The sequence below is a fragment of the Colius striatus genome, chromosome 12, assembly GCF_028858725.1.
Source record: "Colius striatus isolate bColStr4 chromosome 12, bColStr4.1.hap1, whole genome shotgun sequence".
NCBI lineage: Eukaryota > Metazoa > Chordata > Aves > Coliiformes > Coliidae > Colius > Colius striatus.
In genome coordinates, this window is record NC_084770.1 from 12,245,830 (window position 1) to 12,268,505 (window position 22,676).

Genomic DNA, 22,676 nt, shown 5'->3' on the forward strand with positions numbered 1-22,676 from the left:
CCACCTGCCAAGCCACAGCACGGTGCTCCCAACCCTCAGGAGGGCCAGCTAGCAACGTTTATAAGGTGACACCTTCCAGGTCTCCCCTTAGCGGGACCCCGGCCCTTCGCCGATTCGGCGCTACAAGCCCATCCGCCCTTCGCCAGCCCCCTCCCAAAGAGGGGCCCACGCTACAGCCGCCGCTGCCTCCGGAGCCGGGGACAGGCCCCAGCTGCCTTCCTTCACCGGCAGAAGAAAATCCAGTGACCATAAGGTGAGGGGAAGAAGGGAACGGCGGGACAAAATGCCAGTTCCCGCCCGCGGGCTGCCCAGCACCCACCTCCTTACGGGTGACGAGCAGCTGGCAGTAATTCTTGCTGGGGGCCGGGGCTTGCCCGACACTTCCTCACCTAGCAGCGACGCCATTTTGGGACGCTGGAAGGCGGTGTCTATGGCAACCAGGAAGAGGCGGACATCACACAGGGTCACCGGGAGCCCAGCCCCCTCTTAAAGGAGCAGGACCGGTAACGACGTGGTGGCCGAGCAGGGTCTTCGGCCCCGCTGCCGGTAAAGACCTGCTTCCCAGTCCGCTCCGCCCCCCTCGCGCGCCCCCTGCCCTCATCCAAGGAGAGACACTCCTGCGGACCCAGGGGTGACGACCCCGGCGGAGGGATACTGGCCTCCAGACGCCGACTCTGCCGAGCCCTGGGACCGGGGCGCACACTCGGCCGCAGCAGGGGCTGCGTGGAGGGCGGCAGCCGGGGCAGGGGCCGGTCATCGGCACAGCGGCCGCACAGGCCCCGGCGAGGCCCCGGCGCCGGGAGAAAGTAGTCCCCGAGCCTTTCCTTCGCGCCGTTGGAAGGGGTTCGGCGGCGGAGGCAGCGGACGAGGCGCTGCTGGGTGCTTCGGCTTCAGCTGATAATTGAAGGGAAGAGAGGCGCTTGCTGCCGGGAGGAGGGGAAGGCACGGAGCGTCTGTGGAGGCCGCATCGGGACAAACTAGGTATTTGAGGCCTCTCCGCTCTTTCGGGGGAGGCGGGCGTAGGGCAGCGTGGTGATGGGCCCTTCGGCAGCCTCCGGGCTGGGCCTGTTGTGTCATCCCCGGCATTAACTGAGCTGCCCTTCCCGGCGGCCCGGGGCAGGGGGAGGGGAGCAGAGCAGCGCCATCCCGGAGCATTGTTGCGGATGGGGGGGGTGAGAGGGGAGACGGGGACGACACAATGCCGCTCTGGTGAGTGTGTGGGGACGGAGACTGGGAGGTGTGTAATGGGGCGAGGAGAGGGGGCCCTCGCTGAGGAGGAAAGAGATGGAAATGGAACTGACAAAATGGCCAGGCAGTCACTGTAGCTTGCTCTAGGGACATTCTCGGTACGGCCGGCGTCGGGCAGGGCATTTTGCACGCCACCTCCCCTCACTTGGGCTGCCTGGCGTGTGGGGGGAGTGTGGCCTCCTCTCTCTGAGCCCCGTGTAGTTGCTGATACAAAAGGACAGTGTCAGTGTTGACACTGCCGTACCGATTTGTATGCCCTTCCCCGTCTTCTCCCTCCCCCACTGTGGTTGGCCCCCTTTTGCTTAATGGCTCTTTCTTTCTTTTTTTTTTTTCTTCTTTTTTTTTTTTTTCCCTGAAAGAGCTATGGAATATTTTAAAGGAAAAAAAAATAGCAACTCCTCTTTCCTTCTCCTCTGCTCGGGAAAAATGCTAAATAATCGGCCGACGTCCATATTTCACAAGCTTTTGGGAGGGAGGAAGAAGGTGGGAAAAGAATGGAGGTGCCTGTAGGGTCGGCGTTACAGTGCTGGCTACCCACGGGAGGGGTTATTTTTGCGGTTAATGTTTTTTAGAGCTGATGTTTTTGTTGCTTTTAGTCAAGAAGCAAGTTGCCTGGTCCTCGCATTTGCTTGCATAATGCGTCGTACTTGGAGGCTGATCAAACGCTGAGTTCTGCCTTTCCTGCCTGGCTCTTCCTTCTTCCCCTTGCCCGGTGGGCTGTGGTGGGGGGGGGACTGGAAAGAGAGGGAAGTCTTGAGGTGCTGGTAGTACTGACGCCAGCTGCCTCCTGGTTACTGCTTTGGTTATCCGGGGCCGGGAAACAAACCAGTACCGGGGCTTTCGCCAGACCTGTAGGCCCGTCTTCCTGCTGTTCAACTTTTTTATTGTTCCCCCTTCCCCCTCCTTCCTAGTGCCCTGGCTTTCTCGACAGCCAGGGGTTTTCACAGAAGGGGAGTCCGAAAGTCTAGACTGTGAACCGGAAAATAATAGGGGAAAGAATGGAAAGTTATGTCGAGGGCTTTGGAGGAAAAACATCGACGTATCGAACAAAGGTCCTGCCTGTAGTGGAGAGAGAGGCCTGCATGTGAGGCCTGATTGTGTCGCATTTACACACGGGGAAGAAATGAGTGCTTGGTACTGGCCTAAATTTATTCTGTGAGTCTGGCATGCGGCTTGGGAACATTTTTAAAGTGTGTGCAGTTTGTTTTGAGAGTGACTTTTTTATGTGTGGCAATGCAATAATAATTTGTTTGAAATTTTTTTTGGAAAAGGTTCTAGGTTTCTTTTTTTTCTTCCTACTTTGTTCAGCAGAAATAATATTGATCCAGAAGTTCTAATATCATAACCAAAAAACTTTACTCAGGATAACTTCCACAGTTTATGTGTTGTGAGTATTAAGAATATTAGACTTCCAAGGTGCTTAAAAGGCTGTCAGAAGGAGCAGCTGAGTAGTTACCACCTGACAGATATCAAGTACCTCCTTTAAAATGAGGCAGAAGAGGAATTTTAAACTCTGAAATTTATTTCACAAGTTCCTCTTAGGAGAGCTGTTACTGTGGATATAGTTTTCTCTGTAAGACTTTAAAAGCTAGAAAGCATTGCTGTGATTACTTCTGTTTATGTGTTGTATATTCTCTCCAGTTATCTGTCCTACTCCCAAGACTAGACTTCTAATTATATAGAGGTGTTTTTTGGTCTTTGATTTCTGCTCAGACAGGTTTGTGAGGGTTTCGAGTTTTTTATTAAGCTAAAAGTTTTAAAATATTTTTATATATAAAATATGTATAAAAACATGCATGTGGTACTTGAAAAATAACTGGATATCATTCTATTGTTTGTTAGCCTACAAAATGTTGATAAGAATGAAATGTATTTATGAAAACATAAGTATTTCATTTTTTGTATCTAGTATTTGAGAAACTAATCTTATTTGAACTAAGAATTTTACAGGCAGTGTTCTGGTGAGTAAATACTGTAACTAATAATTCAGATTTTCAGAAACTTACATGCTCTTAACATGTAATAGTTTATGTATTTGCAAAATGTAGCTGATCCTCAATGGCTTGGTTCTGTATGTGTATATTTTTAGATCTTAAAATGGAAGAGTGTTTTTAGTTTTTACTGTTCAATGTATCCTGTGGTTGCTTAAGAAATTAAGGTAATAATTTTTTTTTTTTCCATTCCTAGGGAATAGTGAGCTTGAATTGAAAACTTTGAGTCTGAATGTTCTTCAGTCTCCAATTGGCTCCATAGGTAGGAGCCTGAACAGGTCTTAGCTGTTAGTAGAAGAATTGTAGGTCATCCACAGTGTGACATTGGTACTTATTAATATAGCAGATCTACTTCAGTAGGAGTGGCAACCTGTTGAGTAAGAGGCTTAAGGAAATGGAGTCTTTTGTTGTCTTGCAGAAGTTCTTCAGGCCAAAGTGACCATTAGGAAAACAGCCTCTATCATCCTAGTAAATGAATAATCAGAACTGTCATTCTCAACCAGGAATTATGCACAAGTTCATTTTAAAACATTTTCATTTTTGTATTGCATTTTGACAGTTTTTATTCAAATCCCGAATGTAAATCCTGTAGAAAAAAAAGGAAGGAAAAATTTTCTTAAAAAAAAATCACTCCTAAATTTGAGGCTCAAAGCTGTAGGCAGCAAAGACACAGTATTCCTTCTGCAGCAGTTAAGCAAAAAGGTAATGCAGTTGACTGTAATGTCATTAGTGAAGATATTGTAAGTTTGTGTGAGTCCTTACATCACAGGTAAGTATGATTATTTACTTTGAGACAATTCAGGAAGATAAGCTGACTAAACTTTTGTTTTGAAGCAACAAAAGTGAAGCATGAGTAGGAAAAACATTGTTTGACTAACCTACATGTTTGTACTTAATTTGCAGCTTAAGTGAATCTCAGAACTGTCAGTGTTAATCTTATATTTATAGGCCATGCTGTATTTTCTAACAAGCTAATTAGTAAGCATCATGTAGTACACTTCTGATCACGGATCTGTCTTATGTCACACTGACACTGAATCATTGTGACATCTCAAAGTTGTACAACATGGTGTACTATCACATTGTCAAAAACTTAACCTGGAATGTTTTTGGGATCTTCTGTTGATTTGTTGGATGAACTGTGCCTTGTTCATCACCTGTCAAATTAGTAACACTCCTTTTAAATTACTTTATGAACTCTGTGACACTCTTAATAGAAACTTTTCATCAAGCTGTCGCTGCCCCATTCAGTACTGACTCTGACTGTAGCAGTACATCTGAAGTTTTTGGTAGGGTAACATTGCCTGACATTATATTGCCCCAAAGTCAATGGGTTTATTTTTCTCAAGAAACAATGCTTTGAATTTACTCTTAGTGTTTTAATCTGTATGTAGTATCATAGCAGGTTTTATGGCCATGTATGAGCCAACTTCTTGCCGAGTGTTTTTATAGTTAAGTTTTAATTTGTATTGGTAACAGCAAAACAAAGTTAACTTTTTTCCTTCATAATACTCTTTCACTTTTCATGAAATAATGTTTCTGAAGGAGCAAAACTATTTTCAGATTCCTCGCTAGTCATCATGCATGACAAAGTGCTTTTGTGTAGCTGTTTGTCTCAGGATGTCTTTTTTTAAATCAAGTTAACTATATAACAATCTTCTATAAATAAGAAAATTCTGTTTAGACATTAAATCAAGTGTACAGTCAGTGTGAAATACAGTGCTAATTCAGCTAGCTTCTCTAAGGCGTGCTTTCAGTCATGGTTACTTTAGTCAGAAGGTTAGTTTTGAGGAGTAATTGTTCTAATCTTGCCACGTGATAAATTTTTTCTCATCAAGTTGGTAGAATCTAACTGTGTACATATGCAGTCATGTTGTCCTTTAATACAGTCTGGCAGCCAGGGTTCGAGCACACAACCAATCTGTTTACTCTTGCTGTCTATAATAAGGCTTGTCTTGCAGTGTACTGACTGTTGCCAGTCTTAGTTGAGTCATGAACACACTCAGTACAAATATGGCAGAAAACTGCCATGGATAAAAAAAATATATAGTCAACTGTTGAACTGAAGACTTTTATTAGGAAAAAGTGGGGAAGTTAGGTGTATATCGAAAAACTTACTTGAATACTGTACTCGAATACAAAAGGTGATGGGAAGTACTAAGAGTTGTGTTCAAGGCATAGCTGTTTGAATTGCTCTGAACAATCCTTTCTCCTTGTGGTTTGGAGTAAGCCAGTGTGGGAAGAATCTCTGGGGGTCAACTCGGCCCTGCTCAATAACTGACTTTATCTTTTCTTGAATAAATAGTTTTTTAATTGATCACTGCTGATAAGATAGCTCCATCTTCTTGAGTGATAAGAAAGGGGAAAAAAGCCCCAAGAAACCCACAGTGGCATTTGTGGAAAGGGAACTAGGGATTTTTACAATGCATAGTGGGGAGTTGCTCCGTGTTTTCTGAAGGAATTGGTCTGGGTGGTAGTGGTTTCTACAACAAAGTGTGCATGCTGAATTGCAAAAATGTGACATTCTTAAAAGGTATGAAGGGGTCTGAGTCATCTTCTGGAATGTCAGAGTTGTAGGGAGCAATTTAGTGTTTCAAAATGGAAGCTGAGGTCCCTGGTACTTGTTGAACAAGAAAGCTTTTCTAGTATCTGAAAGGTAAGGTATACTTCGTATATATTCTGCCTTCAGAATAACTGGTTACTGACAATCCTTGTTTTATTACATGATATTCAAATAAGTAAACCTAGTTTGGTAGGCTTTTTTAGAGGCGGCAATAAAATAAAGAACATTTCTGTATTATTTTCTGATGTACGTATGTTTTTGGGGGACAAAGTTGTTAAACTTGTAGAAGACCATCTAGTCATGAGATAGTCATAAATTTGAAGGAGATACACATTGCTGGTATTGAGACTAATGCCTAACTACTATTTTGTGTTTAAAGCATGGTTAAGATAAATTTTTATTCAGACAGAGTAATGAATGTTTACTTTGGTTTTTTTGGGGTAGTTCCTGAAGGTAAAACCAGTAGAAAAAACAAGCCTGGGACAAACCTTTATAGGTCATCTGGTACATACTTATCCTCTGAGGTAACTAGATCTAGTCTTACACTATCTTTGCTTTTAGAAAGCATGCATGCTGTTTTTTTTCCTCACTCTTCTTCCCTTGAGTGCTGAGGGAGCTGGCTGATAATGCGAAGTTGCTCTCCTCCGTTTTTGAATGATTGTGGAGCACGTGTTGGTCTGAGGACTGGAGGAGGGCCAGTGACACTCCAGCCTTCAAAATGGGCAAGATGACTTGGAAAACTACGGGCCGGTCAGCCTCACTTCCATCCCAGGGAAGGTGATGGAACAACTCATCCTGGATGTCATTGCACATGAAGGAAAAGATGGTTATCAGGGAGAGTCAACATGGATTCACCAGAGAGAAATGCTGCTTAACCAACTCGATAGCCTTCTACGAGGGTATAACTGGCTGGCTAAATGAGGGGAGAGCAGTGGATGCCATCTGCTTTGACTTTGGTAAGGCTTTTGACACAAACTCACATAGATTTGTGGTTCTGGGTTCAGTCTTGTTCAACATCTTCATCAATGACCTGGATGAAGGGACAGCATGTACCCTCAGCAAGTTTGCTGATGGCACCAAACTGGGAGGACTGGCTGATTCACCAGAGGCTGTGCTGACATTCAGCAGGATTTCACCTGGCTCGAGAGTTGGGCAGAGAGGAACCTCATGACGTTCAACAAGGGCAAGTGCAGAGTCCTACACCTCGGGAAGAATTACTCCATGCAGCAGTAATGTGCCCCCCTGGCCAAGAAGGCCAATGGCATTCTGGGATGTATTAAGAAGAGAGTGTCCACCAGGTTGACAGAGGTTTTCCTTCCCCTCTACTCTGCTCTAGTGAGGCCTCATCTGGAGTCCTGTGTCCAGTTCTGGGCTTCCCAGCTCAAGAGGGACAGGGAAATTCTAGAGAGAGTCCAGCACAGGGCCACTAAGATGATCAGGGGACTGGAGCATCTTTCTTATGAGGAAAGAACGTGTGACCTAGGGCTGTTTAGCCTGGAGAAGAGAAGACTATGGAGGGGACTTCATTAACACTGATAAGTATTTAAAAGGTAGAAGTCATTTTTCTGTTGTCTGTAGTGACAGGGCAAGGGCTAACAGGCATCAAATGGAACACAAAAAATTCCATTTAAGCATAAGGAAAAAGCTTCTTTACTGTAAGGGTGCGGGAGCATGGGGACAGGCTGCCCAGGGAGGGTGTGAAGTCTCCTTTTCTGGAGGCTTTCAAAACCCATGTGGACATGTTCCTGTGTGACATGATCTAGGTGGACCTGGTTTAGCAGAAGGGTTGGACTGGATGATCTCTAGAGATCTCTTTCACCCCTCTGCTATTCTATGGTTCTGATTCTGTCTCCATAACTTAAGTATTATTTTCCCTGCCATGGACTTGTGGTTTTTCTTGTCCACTCTGGGTAGGAGAAATGATCTTCTTTGTACCGTGGGCTTTTATCTGCTTAAAGTTTGTTCTGTATCTCCTCTCTTAGTTCAAGACTGCTTCCATGTGGAAGTACAGGTAAAGAAATATGGAAACCAAATACACATTTAGGGTAGTATCTTCAAAGTTGGAATGATTAGTTTTTTTTTGGAGCAGTATGAGTGAGTAGAGGCAATAAAACATGAAAGATAAAAACAGTGCATAGTAACACTAGTGATGGTGGACTTCAGCATCCCCCATGTCCATCTCCCTTGTCCTCGGAAGAAGAGGAAGACCACACATGTATGCACATCCTTCCCCAACAATCAAGGGACTTGCATTGAATGTCCTTCATGTTGAGAAAATGATTAGGTGCTTATTTTAATTCCTGGAGTTAGTGATGAGAAATCTTTGCATGCTGTATTTTTGTGAGACATGAATCTGTGGCAGATGTCTATTTTTGGACAAGATAATATTGTAAGATGTAGTTAATGTCAGGGCTAGGAGATGACATCTTATCTAATGTTATGCATCTTCTCATGTCAAATCTTTTCTGTAATTAGCTTATTTAGTATAGTGTGCTCTTTTGAAGGTGTATGCAATATAACTAAACCTTTTGATAACAGGTGAGATATGCATTTGAAGAGAACTGATGAAGTAACAAAAGATGCATGGTAGTAGGCTGTATGCTATGAACTTGAAACTCTGCTTCCTTAGAGTGAGTGTTTTCTCTTTATTTTGTGGATATACTCTATGACAAAGTAATTTCCCTTTAAAACTTCACTTGTTTTTGACCTTTGCAGTTTTTTCAGGTGTAATATCTGAACTCACCCATAATAAAAGAGGTGAGAGGAAGGTGGGAAATCTGTAACTTGAACCACAGTGCACATACAGTTACAGGTTGTGTGAGTAAACCTGAATGAATAGTACTTGAGAAGAAGCTCCATAGCTAGGTTTCAGATCTTTTAAGTAACATACATAAGCAAAACAGATGAGTTCAAGTAATGTAAAGGGGAGTAATACCATTGATGTACAAAAGACATGCAACTTGAAGTTAATTAGAAAAATTTTGGAGAAAAGAGTATTTCAATTGAACCTCATATCAAGAAAGTGACAGTAGTTCTGTAACTGGGGCAAACTTCAAGATGGGATTCTGATTGTTAAAAGTTGTTCTTGAAAGATCTGTTAGTCTGTTAAATGTTTTTCATGCTTATGTAGTGACAGTGAATGCTGATATATTCTGGTAGTATTCAGCCTGTTTTTTTTTTTTTTGAGCAAAAATCTACAATAAAACACTGCTAATAAAAATGAAGACATGCATTATACTATAAGATGATGGATTAAAAAAATAGGTGTTGTTCCCTATTTGAGCTGCAAGAAGCTTGACAGAAGAACAGACATACCTATTTGCCAAAAATAAGAGAGTAAATAAGCTTTCATCAAATGTCTTTTATGATAACTTGTAAGTTGATATAGTTTTGTTGCATACTACCGATTTCTCACCTCAAGTGTTCATAGACTTGCAACTGAACATAGCCATGTTTTTTACTAGACTCTGGACAACAGGACACTAACTCAAAGCTTGGATCAGCACTTTTTAATTTTAATTGGAAAATGCATTTTAAGAAATATAGCATTGCACACCTCAGTCTGCAAATTAAAATACTTAATTGAGAAAGTGGAAATTGAGCTCACTTGATGTTAACTTTTAAGAGGGAAGATGAATTTTGTGGAATTTAGTATATGAAGGAATGGTACTGCTCAAAGGCCTTCCATTAAGGTTTAAATACTTGAGCACTATGGTCACAGTAGTGAAGATGGGGATTTTTTTTCTTTAACAGCTTATTGGTTTTTGACATACTACTGAAACAGAACTGGAGTTGAAACAGAATGAACACTGAAGATTCTGACTTAAATGTACTGTGTGCAAATAAACTTTACTAAGCTAAAACCTGAAATATGTTTATTTCAATTCTTGAGGTAAATACAAATGTGGTAGTGAGTTAATTTTTTAGAACACATTTAAAAATAAATGTGAAGCTGCCTATGAGACTCTAGTGAAGTGACACGCAAAGTAAACTTAATCTGTTACCTCCAAAATACAATGCAATGAACACACTTGTTGCTATGCTTTATTGCTTCCAGAGGTTGTCTAGAATATTCCCAGGGTGCATCAGCCTTTTTCGTCTGTCACAGACTTAGCTAAAAGCTGTAAAAACTGTTATTGTAGTGTTATATAGATTCTTATTAGGTAACTTGAGGCAACAGGTAAGCTTGATATAGTTGTGTAGTCTCTGTTTTTCAAAACTCTTTACTTCATGTGTTGTTTTTTCAGATGAAGTCAGAGTTTCTATCAGATTGAGATCTTACACTGAAATTCTAAAGATGTTTCCTGCTGGCAACACCTGTAGTGTCAACCAGAAGGACTTTGTCAACTCCCTTGACCTGTTCTTTGCATTCTGTCTGAACTAGTGTTTGTGGTATCTGTTTCGTTGTTGCAATTTCACAGCCACTTGAAATTGCTGGAAAGACTATTAGATTTATTTTACTATTAACACAGTTAACTTTGATTGTACTTAGTGGTGTTGGAGCATTTGAAAATCTTCAGCAGAAGTAAGCCAAATAGCTTGTTGTGTATTGTAACATTGCTTAGTGTGTTTTCTTCTAAAAGCCATTTCCCTTCAGCTAAGGAATGATTTCCTCTTACGTTAGGATGTTTATAAAGTCAGCTCAAAAAGATTCCAAATTAAAACTAGGTATCAGGCGATATTGTTAACTGATGTAACAACAGTTCAATTAATATTTTGATTTTGTTCTGTGACTCTTTATGAAATATCAATTGTCCAAAATATCAATTGTCTTAAATTGTTAATAATTCAGGTAAAAAAAAGTTTGTGTAGCACTTTCGTAGTGTTTCTATATTTTTGTCTGCTAGTTTTACATGAAACTCTTTCAAAAACATCAAGTAGGTAGCTTGGTTTACTGAATATAATAACTCTAGTGTATTCCTCCCCCCCCCCCCCCCCTTTCCCATTTTGGGAGATATCAAACGTGAACATATGGGCACAGAGTGACACAGCAGTAGAAGGATCAAGCTGGATAAACAACCTCTGCATAGAATAACCCTGTCCAAAAGTGTGGTGTATGGTTTGTGGTTTTTTATTTTTAAATCCTGGAACTTGCTGCTTACTGCAATAGCTTGCTTTATGGAGGACTATCTTCTGCTTCTCTACCATATCCAGAAGATATCGTGACAGGTTTTCTTCTCTTGGTCACAACAGAATTTCAGTGGTAGGTACCATGGGATGGGAGAAGGAAAGCTTCACAAGCTGCAGGTAATACCAGTTTATTTCTTTACAGTGTCTTATCTGTCTTATCTTCTGAGAAAGAATGGGTGTTCTGATAACAAAAATGGCCCAATTACTTCCTTAGCAAAAAGATCAAAGTTGGGGTACTAGCCTTTTCTAGGAACTGTACCTTTGAAGTACTTTTTTTTTGTACCTGAGCATGTCAGTCCAGAGCAACATTAACACCTCCTTTCTAGTAGAACAACAGGTTATTTGTCAGTTGTCTGTAAGGATAATCAAGTACTACTGTCTAGGGGTAAGCTTAGTACAAGCTTAGTAATGTCAAAAGTGGTAATCTGCTAGCATTGTTTGTATATCACTTAAGTATCTAACTTGCAGTCTTCTAAAAAGCAGCTAAGTGCATGCCTTGGTTTTGTTTTCATACTTGCTTTTTTAATTATCCAGTCCTCCTGGGAGATTCTTTCAGCATGTTGTTTCTTGAAATTTAGGATTATCTAATTTCCAACCTGGAAGATTCTCATAACTTTTGGCTGCTAACTGTATCAATGCTATCCTCTCATTTTAAGTATCTTTCTTCTTTAGATGTTTTTCCTTTGTCATTTGCAAGAAGCATTTATAACCTTCTTGTTGCCAGACTAAATAATACAGGCTTTATTAGTCACCTCCTTTAAGAGTACTTTTCTGTTCTTTCTACTGGAATTCAACCCTCTTCAACAAGGCCAGCTGTGATGGAATAGTCTACTTTTTGTACAAAAGCATTGGAGAGCTCTTACTTTAATGGTATGAACCAAAGTCCTGATTCTGCTTCTCCTCCCCACCTCCTCCTTCCTTTCTAGTATCATTCTGAGTAACTGGAACATGTAATTACTGATGCTGAAATCAAGCCCTTGTAAGTTGACATCTAGCAAAACTTCTTGCTTTTGGTACTGAGGTATAGGATCTCCATCCTGCTTTGTACTATTGTATTTCAAAGCATTGCATGTGTTTCAAAATAATTTACTGTTCCATGTTTTGAGAGAAGGAGCATTCTGTTTGAATGCTACTTAACAGCAATTGTTTGTTTAAATAGTTTTAGATTTAATAAAACTAAGTAATGAATGACCTTTCTTCTAGAAGCCTGGAAATAGTATCAAGTGTCCTGATTTCTGCTGTTAAAAAAAAAAAAAAATTGCCTTTGGACTCTAGTAATGTTTTATCAGTACTCAATTAGGGTTTCAAGATGGAGTTCCATCACAAGTTTAAGATTAGAGCCTCCCTTGAATTGTTACAAATATTTCAGTACCTATAGGTTACATAAACTATTTACAAGCACAGTAGCTGCAAGTATATTAGGTCCAGCTATGTCTAAAAGATGAAAGTACTTAAGACAAAGATATTCTTCCTCTAGGTTTGTTGGAACAGTTTTGAAACTGTCAGGGGTGGAATAATAGTACTTGTACTGTTTTGCTAAACCCTGCTTCAGTAAGAATGTCTGTCTACATACATTCATAGAGCAGACAAACAAAATTTCATGGAACTACTGACAGAGTGAACGATGTTAAGATATCCTGCAAAAGGCATTAGAAGGAGCCAGTCCTTCTTAACTTCTTAGGAAAGGAGGTGGCCTATTCCTGGAAATACTGTCCACAGTAATGGATTCTTTTTTAAAATAGTTGGTTTTTTTTAAAGCAAAGGGACTGTTGTTCTTTACTGTGTATTTTAATCACTTCTGATTGGAGTACTTGAAACATCTCACTTGTAACCTGAAATATCTAGCTACCAGCTGAAGGCTAGCAGGAGAAGAAAATATACAAATGAGTGTAAAAGCATTGAAGAACGACCCAAAGTTGGTACAATTGAACATCTTTAATAGCTAATGGTAGTTGGAGGTGCTAGGAAATAATTAATGGGAGAAGTTTATTTGAAAGACTGGAGGTGGAGAAGTTTAAGTAGTAAAGGTACTGTGATTGCTAAACACTTAATTGCCTGTTAGTCATGTCAGGTGGGGATGTGCATGATCCTAGCTGAGTATCTTTGGTTAGTTAAACAAATAGAGGATTGAGAGAGACTGCAATTTATGAAATGCCTGCATTTTGCATTTGATACGGTGAAATACCATGCAGAGGGGAGGGAAGAATCATAGATTTGTTACTGTTGGAAAAGAACTTTATGATCATCAGGTCCAACCAGTCACCTCACACTGCCAACCCCATCACTATACCATATCCCTCAGCACTTCATCTATATGTCTTTTAAATATTTCTAGGGATGGTGACTCCACCACCTCTCTGCACAGCCTGTTCCAATGATGAATAACCCTCTCAGTGGAAAAGTTCTTCCTAATGTGCAATCAAAACCTCCCCTGGTGTGACTTAAATCCATTTCCTCTTTCAGTTCTTCCATTTCAGGAAGAAACTGTGCTCACTTCTGGGCCTATGGGTGTTTTCCATCTGCCTTCACAAACCTGTCTACCTCATTCTTCCTTTAACTTTTCCCTGACGCCACTCCTTTCCCTGTGTGGTTTTGTTACTCAAGTGTAGAGTTATTCTGTCTCGCATTGTGATGAAGCTCCACTTAAATATTCTTTTGTTTGACATGTCTTCCTTACTAGTGCACGTTACGAAATGTTATGAACAGCGAAGAGGATGATGTGGAGTACTGTATGAGTGTCTGGTTGATATTTTTTTTAAATCAAGAAAACAAAACCAAAAAGACAAGAGAGTCTTGCATAGGAGTTTAATGAAGCTTTCTTAATTTTTTTGTCAACAGTATGAGCTTATTCTCATGTTTGCAAAAATGTCTTTTAGGAGCTTAGCAAGGTGGATGCATAGCTTTGCTCTAAAGTATTGTACCATTGAAGTACACAAAGTACTTTGAAGAAACACTGTCTTCCCTGTCTTCCTTGCCATGTTCTCTTCCAGTACTAGACAAGGCCAGAATCAGTGTATGTTATTTGGGGATGATAGTTTGCTCATAAGGCATAGTTAAGCATTAGTGTAGGGTAAAAGGTCACCTGTATAGGTGGCAAATCTTGAGTATTCTGATTAGGTCATGGAGAAACTGTAAGAGTAAATGCTTATAAAATCTGCTATTGTAATTCTTAGTTTTTAAATAGCCATCTTCAACCTAAGATAAGCTATAAACATCTTACAGCTATGCTTATTCTTTTGTAAGGATCTTGGAGCTGTGGAAGAACTTAGTGTTCTTCTGGCACTTGTCCTGTATTACTGGTAATCTGTGAATCCTTTAGGTACATCAGAGAGCAGCAATTTAGCTGGGAGGTAACAAAAAGGATCAAAGAGATTTAGGTAGTATCTCTTGGAACATCTCCTTGCCAGGAAGTAAGTAACCTTTCTTCCAGCTCTGAAGTGATTGATTGTCAGTAGGGAATGTGGGCTTTGACAAACTTGGCCACACTGTGACCTTGAGGAAAACCATCTTACTAGTAGCAACTTCTTAATCTAATGAACTATAAAATATGGGCATAGTTACAGGTGTTACTTGTGCAAGGAGAGTGTTTATGTAGCCTGGGAGAGAGGAGGTAGAAATGAATGCTGAGATGAAGCAGAAAAAGTCTGGTGGTAGTTTCACATACAGGAAGGAGGAGAGGAATTTGTAGTAGTAGACTTCTTGGTCTGTATTAGTTTGGTGATTATGAGTTCTTATCTAGCTGTGGTGGTTTAGCCCTGGCTGACTGCCAAATGCCCACCCAGTTATACCACTACTCTTCCTAAACTGGTCAGAAGAGAAATATTATGAGAGGTTTGAGTTGAGATAAGGACAGGGAGAGCACTGAGCAATTAGTGTCATGAGTGGAACAGTCTCAACTTGGGGAGAAAAGGTTTAATTTATTAATGAACACTCAGAACAGAGCAGGAAAAAGAGAAATAACACAAAATCTTAAAACACCTCCTCTCACCCCTCCTTCCCGGGACTCTCTTTCTCCCCCAGCAGGGGAGGAGATGGGGTTTACAGTTTGTTACAGATGGACTTTGCTGCTGCTACAGTGTGGGGTCCCTCCCATGGGAGACAGTCTTTCACAAACTTCTCCAACATGGGTCCTTCCCATGGGCTACAGATCTTCCATGAAGTGCTCTGGCACAAATCCTTTGCATGGAGACAGCTCTTGACATACTGCCCCAATGTGGGTCATCCGTAGGGAGGACAGTCCTTCAGGTACCAACTGCTCCAATGTGGATCCCTTACAGGATCACAATTTCTGACAGCAAACCTGCTCTGGTGTAGGCTCCTCTCTCCCCACAGACTCCCAGGTCCTGCCAGGAACTTGCTCCAGGGTGAGATTCCCACAGAGTCACAGCATTCTTCAGGCATCCACCCGCTCTGGCATGGGGTCCTCCATGGGCTGGAAGTGGGTCTCTGCTCCCCCATGGACCTCCATGGACTGCAGGAGCACAGCTGCCTCACCATGGTCTTCACCACAGTTGACAGTGGAATCTTTCTTCTAGGACATGAGCACATCCTCTCTCTCCTTCTCCACTGATCTTACTGTCTGCTGAGGTGTTGTTACATTCTCACTCCCTGTTGATGCTGCCCTTTAGCAACTGCCCAGCAACTTCTTCCCCTTCTCCAATACGTTATTTATTGAGGCATTACCTTAGTCAGTAATTGGTCAGTGGTGGGGTCCATCTTAGAAGTGACTGGCACTGGCCTTATCAGCTACAGGGAAAGCTTCTGGCAGCAATTTGTTTAAAGAAGCCACCCCTGTAGCCTTCCCATTACCAAAACCTGGCCCAGGCAAAGCCACTGCACTAGCTTTAACATTAGGCTGAATCGGGTGTCTTGCTAAAAAACATTTGAAAGAACTCTAATACTTAGATTTGGTCAAGTTCAGCATCGTAACCCTCTGCATGTGGTTTCTTGGGACACTGATTTGCTAATTCCCATACTCTGCAATTCCCATGTACAGCAGTTTGTTCCCGCAAACTGGTTTTATTTGTGGAGGACTGAAAAGTGTGTGTGTGTGTGGAGTTGTTTAGGTGGTATTGTCAAAATATGTGATGAAGTTGTTTAATTCTGTCATGGAGTTCAATACTCTGTCTTTTGACAGCTTTTTTTCCATGACTCTAAAGGTTGGAACCTTCCTAAAATGCAATTGTTTAAGCTAATATTGTATGTTCTTTTGTATAGTTACCATGAAAGAATAGCACTGAGCACTGTAAAAAACTGATCCTATCAATGATAGGATCAGCTAAAACACAGTTTAGTCCTTAGTGTTTAACAGTGTGCAACTTCCTTTTGTTTGGCTTTACACTGAACTTGTCTTCTGTTTTTTCTATGCAGGTATTTGGTAGGTAGTTTGGTTCATGATTTCATGCAAGGTAAAGATCTTTAATTGTGCTTATGTCAGTAATTTGGTATGTGTATTGGAGCTCATTCTTAATTACCTCACTGTAATGTCAATGCATAAATTGTATTTCTTTTAAGAAGATACATCTGTGTGCATAATTCCAAGATGCCATTGGTTTGAGCAGTATCCAGTGTAGAAACTTTGTGTGTCCTAATCCTTTTGTTTGTTGTTGCAATATCCTGTTATAGCTAAAGGTCCGTATGCTGGTACTGAGGAAGCCGGAAACCTAACCTGTTTTAATTGAATTTCTTCCTCAACAACTACAATTAAATAATTTCTGAGATTGTATCATGTGGTATAGGAATCTTGCTATGTGTTAGGCCTGTGAAATTTTTAATGTAGCATTTGGATAGAAGCGGTGTTCATGAGGACAGCGTAACCTGCTTGAGAGTGTAGGAAAGGAAGCCTCAACATCCATCAGCTTGAGACAGAGCTAAATATTAGTGATTAGGAAAAGAAAAGGAAGATTCCTAAGATCTTCCTGACTTGTCCAAAACTTTTATAAGTGATATTTTGATGTGAGAACTTGGCTCATTTGACTTAAGTAGAAAACAGATGAGTACTCTTCTCCCTTCCTGTAGAAGCAGATTATCTTTAAAAATGTTGATTTCTCTCTAAAGTGTTTCTTTTAAGATTTGCTACTATAAGTGAACAGGCTTCTCAACTTCTGGTGTTTCTGTATGTAAACTAGTTTCAAGGTGAAGATTATCAAAATGAAGACCCAGTCTCCTCCCTCCTTATACTGTTTTCAAGTTGGATCTACATAATGCCCTTAAACCCAATATTACAGGCCTATCTGTGGCACTTGTCTAATCTGCATGTGCGAGTCAACTGTTTTTTGTGTTTCTTCCAGCAGTAACTTCTGATTGTAGTCAGACTACAGATTCTGACTGTCTTCATTTAGTGCCTAATTAACTAGTATTTTTTGTTTCTGTCTCCCCCTTTCTAGTTATCTAGAAGATTGCAGAGATCATCTTGTGTTAATTTAGAGTTTGGTTGTCCAAACTATGTTTTACTAGACACTGAGTTCACTAGGTCTGTCTGTAATTTAAGACAGCTTGACAAAAGTTGATTAGGAACTTGGCAGGGCTCAGGCAACCTGCTGTGCTGCAACTTGGGGCATGTGTTGTTTAACAGGCTCTGCAGGTAGGCATGGGTATGTAGTGTATCAGTAATTGTCTTGTTCTATTGCACTTGATTTTACCTAGGGAAGGTGTGTGCCAGATGCAGGTGAATGACAGACTGCAAGTAAGGCACAGTCTGGTCTGCAGAGTTAGAATAGGGAAGAGGCTTGGTGCTGTAGTACTAAGTTCTGTGTTGAAACTCATAATGTTGAAGTAAATGGAGCTATGCATCTTCAAAGTATGTCACTAAGCACTGGGCTGAGCAGACTTGAGGATGATAATTTTGAGTACTGATAACTTTTCTTCATTGGTAATAAATGCTCACTACTGCAACTTTGCCCCACCCGTTTACTTGGTCTCGACTTGACCACCTACCTGCTAGTTTGTCTTCATTTCTGAGTGTCGCTGATCTGTACTTCATGAAGGATTCCCCACAGAAGGTGCTCCTCATAGAAGTTATTTCTTCTGAGGAGCATGTTCCTCATGCTTGCCAGGCAGCATGTTTTTTTACACTGTTAGTGAATGCTTAAGCCACCACGTAAATAGTGAATTTTGGCTCCTGTTAAACAAAGGTTCCCAGAGAAGGTGAAAATGAAGGACAGAGGAGATTTTACTTCTGTTGATGTGATGTTTTCCTTTTGGGAGTCTGCTAGAAACAAATTCACATCAGTTCACCCTGGATACAAATTGCACAGTTTTGGTCAGAATTTGGCTGCTTGACAGTGTATTCTTTTCCCTTATAGATACCAGTTACTTGTTTGCTTTAAAAAGGTGACTCTTATTTGCATTGTTGCTAATAAGTTGGAGCCACACTTGTGTTAGCACCAGGTAGCAGATTTGCATACTGAGACTCTCTCACAGTTTAAACTTCTCTGTCTAGCAGCTTGTCAGGTAAGTAACAGTAATTTTAGAGTTCCTGTAGAGGTAAAGTCAAACTTCTGCTAAAGCATCTGATTTTGCAGATAAATTTTGTTTTGTCACACAAGTATACAGAAGAATAGACTTTGAAGACCTCATTCCTCACTTTCTCTTCTTTTTCTTATTAATGTGCTAGAAGGGAAAAAGATGTGTCATCTGAGACAAAAAACTTGATTGTGTTCTGCTGCCAACATTTGCTGTTTGTATGTACCTGTTCTCCATGTGGTCTAACAAATCTTTCATGTTACTGAGGGAGGTTCAGTATTCTTGAAATGAGCTGTTGCTGGTTGGCTTGCAGCTATTGAGATCAGACTATTATTTCACTGAGATTGATTCAGAAGTTTCTGGGTTCTTATGCTTTACTAATGTTTATATTTGTATGCAGAAAAAATAGAACTACTGCCCAGTTGACTGAATTACACAAAAACTTTGTTTTAGCTGGTCAAAAAACCAAATGAAAACAGCACTGAAGATGGAGAAACTACAGATACTGTGAACATGAAAATATTTTCTTGAAGTTTTAGTCTTCTCATTCTGCCACTGAGAAAGCATTCCTTTCCTTTGTTAATGAATTCAAGTCAAACCACAAAGTGATGGAAAACTTAGATCTAACTAGTTTGAACATATTGCAAATAGTGACATGGAAATGTAACAAATTTGGTTTATTTGGAGAACAACAACTTGAATCTTTGATTTTGGTGTGTGTTTTTTTTTTTTAATAAGGGCAGATTCTTTGAATTGATTTGTGATCTAGTCATGTAAATAAAGATTCTAATAAATTATTTTTGTGATAAAACTCCATTGCTGATTATTTAAAAAATGATAGGAGTAGCTGCTGTTGCCAATTTTAATTTCCAGAGCTAGAGAGTACTAAACTGTAGAGAAGCAGATGAAATGCTTTGTATATTTGTTTAAGATCTGAATGACACTCATACTTTGCTGATCCAAAATACAATCCAAGGAAGAATGACAGAACTTGTAATATTTCTGTCCTTGATGAACATAAAGCATAACTGAAAAGATGTGCTCTCAAAACAGCATTATGTTGATTTGGTGTAACTGCTTTTTCTCCTCAGACTGCAACTCCTGGTCTTTCAGAGCAAAGGAGTATAGGAGTATATATGATTCTTTCTTCAGTAATGAAATGAAACTGTGGATTCCTGTGTATTATGAGCTGGGGACAGACATGAGAGCTGAGCTTGCCATTGTATCCTGTACAACCATATCCAGAGTAGAACATGAGCAGTGTGTTTTTTGAGTTGTCTGTTTGAGCAGGAACGGTTGGTGAACTTTTCCAGTTGCATGTTTTTAGCCCTTGCCTCCATCCATAGTTTTCTCTTGGTTCCAGACTTGTTTAAATTCTTGAACAATCAGTTGGATTGTTAACTGGTTATAAAGCCATCTGCCATCAGTACCTGTGCTTCCCTGTAGTTTTGAGTAGTGTTTGATTCTTCAATTTGACTTTTCCACAGCCCAAAAGGACTTGCTATGGTTCTGGCTGGGGTGTATGGCCAGTCCACTGGCTTCTTTCTAAACCAGTGATAGGTGCAAGATCTCAGTAATCTTTGTGGAATGAGGTTTTAAGCTTCTTCCATGTCACTAAAGGCATCTTCAGTTTGCTTGTCTGTAGCAGACCCAGTGAAAAGGTCTCTGAAGTTCCAGACTTCAAATTCAACTGACACACTTGAAGCAGGGGGAGATGTTTAGCTTTTGCAACTCTGAACATCTTCACACTGTCACAAAACTATTTTTAACAGCATTGGAGCATGTGTTAGCATGTATTTAGATTTTTCCTTAAACAAAACTTGACCTCTGACTTCCATGGACTATGTGTTCTCAATCTATGGTACCTTTTGCCCAGATGTCTTCCAGTCCTTTTGTCAGACAGAAGGCTTGGGATCATGGTATATGTAAACATACATTCCTAACAACCTGGGCATTCCTCAAGAAAGCTATGTTGTGCATCTTTTTGTTGGCATTTTCAGTGTTCCTATCTCCTGTGGGAACCTGTAAATCTCCAGTTTGAGGCAACGTATATTCTATCTGTCAATTAACAGTGTAGTTCCTTGTAATTCTGAACTGTGATATCACAAGTGAAATTACTTTTAGTTCTTTTCCCTTCTATAGCAAGATATTGTCTTGTGAATCTTTGTCTATAGGTCACTATAGACATATATGCATAGATTCAGTCTAGGGTATCTTAACTTCGTGACTACATCCTTTCAACTTCCTAGCTGCTCGTTTTGCTGATTCTGTGAAGATGGCCTTCTGCATTGCCACTGTCTTAGCTAGAAGGCTAGACAAGGTCTAAGCTCTTCCAAGACCGCTAATGGAAAACTAACATATTCCTAGTGTAGCAATGTCCAATGTGTCCAATGGTTGCCATCATATTCTGTTGTTTATTTGTTGTAAAGTCAGTGGAACTACTGTTATTTGAAGTTTTCTGCAGTATTCATATCTCTTAATATATGGGGTATTTTTGAAACAGTTGTTAAATGCTTCCATTTTAGAGAGTAGCTGAATTGAAAAGCACTCTTCTATTGCAACAATCCAGGAGAATATTGTGCTGAAGCTCTTTTGTCATCAGTTAGGAAAAAATCTGTCTCTGGCTATCAGCTTATGTATTGTCTAGAGTTACCCAGTGTAAAAATGGATATTTGAGCTAGTCCTAAGTCTGTAATGTCTTCAGTGATTGTACTCTGTTGATCTCTGTAGTTTACATGCCCGCTTTACTTATTTCCTCAACTTAATCCAGGTTACTGAGTTGAGCTGTTCTTTTTCCTTAAAGAGATTGTCCTGGACAGGGCTGAGGAATGTATCCTTGCACATGTGTACCTGTACACACATCTGATATCATGGATTACTTGAACTGGAATTGGTTGTGTGACTTTTTATCAAATTCTTTTGCTGAATGTGTTCTCTGATGGTCAGTTAGTGTCTTCTCTGCATACCTTTATATCTGGCATGATGTTTTGGTATATTAATTTGTGATTTTTTTTTTCTTTTCCTTTCCTTTCAGAGTGTCTCATGATTTACCTTTTGCCTTTTTGCTCTTGCTCTGAAATCAAGTGTGTTTTTTCATTGTGGTTAGAAATTGCCACTTCTCAACATAACGAGAGATATGTAACATGATCTAGAGTCCTACTCTCAACAGGGGATTGGACCACATTATCTTGAGATAGTCCAGCCAAGGGTTTCTTTAATGATTCTAACTTAATTCTTGTGCTCCAGTTTAACACTGCATAATGACAGTATCCTGTCTGAAGAGAATTGTGCGTTTGTGTGCTGTTAAATTCCACTTGTATTCCCATCAGTATCTTACTAATGACTTCCAAGAGAACTGAAAGAAGTGATAGAGAAAAATGTTTGTATAAATTCTGTTTTGTAAGAAATCTATTCCCTTTCCACCTGAAGTGTCTTTTTAAAGAAGAAACTTCTTTAATACTTATTTGTATGTCTTCCCAGCAGTGAGGTTATGTTGTAGAGCTAGGATGCCGTAGAATCTTGTTTGTCCTGAGGATTTTTCTATATGTACTGAATTTGCTCTAGTTAGTTTGTCTGGGTATTTGTGTGTATAATGTTTTTTATAGTGTTGGAGGAGAAGAATTCAAAAAACAGTCCAGCCTAATGTATCGTGCAGTGTCGTTTTTTTCTTGGTCTAGTTTTTGTATCAAAGAAAATTAATCTGGTGTAAGTCACCATGTGAATTGTACATTGACACAGTGCAGCAAGTAAGCCTTAGCATATTTAAATCATGTAGATGTCTCCTGGATACTCAAGGAGATAAGATAGAAATGAAAGCAGGTAAGAAAACAAATGGTAGTTACTCTTCCTGTGTTGTTAAGAAGAAAAGCTTGTTCCTTAAGGCTCAGTGCTTTCATGCATGCTGGATTTACATGAACATAGCTGAAATCCATACACCTTACTGTACCTTGAAGCATCTTGCAGCTCATGGAACAGTATCTTTTTCCCTTATTTATGTATAGAAAACCTTCAGGAAGAAAGGAGGGATGTTGAGAATTTGAGAGGTCACTGAAATTTTTTCTAAGGTATCTTCAGTGTGTTGTTGTACTCACCCCCTAAATTATCCTGTGAGCTATTTCTGTAAGCAGAAGGGACAAGAGGCTCCTAAACTGAAAATAGTTTTTCTGCTCGAGCAGAAATGGAGCTTTGACATGAAATTTATGTTTGGAGGTGAGTACCACAGTGGGAAAAGAACTGGGCAGAGTGGGTAACTATTGAAGTTTGGAGAATATAACGAGGAA

At 40.2% G+C, this 22,676-nt stretch overlaps 1 protein-coding gene across 9 annotated transcripts in view; it reads left to right on the top strand.

Annotated features, from left to right (window-relative positions):
* Positions 1-481: 481 nt before the first annotated feature.
* TRIP12 (thyroid hormone receptor interactor 12) overlaps positions 482-22,676 on the top strand; it is a 70,990-nt gene continuing 48,795 nt past the window's right edge. For 3 of the 9 annotated variants that reach the window (XM_062005256.1, XM_062005257.1, XM_062005258.1), the window contains exon 1: positions 483-981. The gene's annotated coding sequence lies outside the window, so the exon portion shown is untranslated. Of the gene's footprint in view, positions 982-1,187; positions 1,210-10,795; positions 11,050-16,302; positions 16,341-22,676 lie in introns of those variants that run through there. The other 6 variants (XM_062005249.1, XM_062005255.1, XM_062005252.1 and 3 more) reach the window with 5 other exon arrangements.